The sequence below is a fragment of the Anneissia japonica genome, unplaced genomic scaffold (assembly GCF_011630105.1).
Source record: "Anneissia japonica isolate Jap-2015-1 unplaced genomic scaffold, ASM1163010v1 scaffold287736_len1891122_cov214, whole genome shotgun sequence".
NCBI classification, from domain to species: Eukaryota; Metazoa; Echinodermata; class Crinoidea; order Comatulida; family Comatulidae; genus Anneissia; species Anneissia japonica.
The window spans coordinates 5,511-5,912 of NW_022756106.1; the positions used below are offsets into that span (position 1 = coordinate 5,511).

Below are 402 nucleotides of genomic sequence, written 5' to 3' on the forward strand. Positions count from 1 at the left end.
ACTTATGTTAACGCGAATTAACACGTTGACGCGATGTCTACTTCCTACCACCCAAGAGCATTTCCGAGACGTTTCTGTCTTGCGCCCTCTATTGTCAACTGTCGACCACCTTTTTTGTCAGTTGTTTACAAAATACTCCTCGTTCAATAAAGATGATGTTGTATTATAAATTTGATGTTTTGTTTTGATTTATATATTTTTAGTTAATTTCAAAGTATCTTGAAAATTATATCTGATTTAATTTAAGAATATTAAGAGTCACATAATTTTCCTGATACTTTTTATATATATTTTAATCGATGAATATTATTCCATAAATTATATAAAGCAGATGAAAGGTAAAAGAAGGTGAATCCGTAAAATAGTGCAAGGTCTAGGGAAATTCAATATTTGCGTCATTGT

General features: G+C 30.1%; 1 protein-coding gene across 1 annotated transcript in view; it reads left to right on the forward strand.

Moving 5' to 3' along the window:
- Positions 1-321: 321 nt before the first annotated feature.
- Positions 322-402, forward strand: part of LOC117123899 (zinc finger FYVE domain-containing protein 1-like) — an 8,781-nt gene continuing 8,700 nt past the window's right edge. The window contains exon 1 of the mRNA XM_033269963.1: positions 322-402. The gene's annotated coding sequence lies outside the window, so the exon portion shown is untranslated.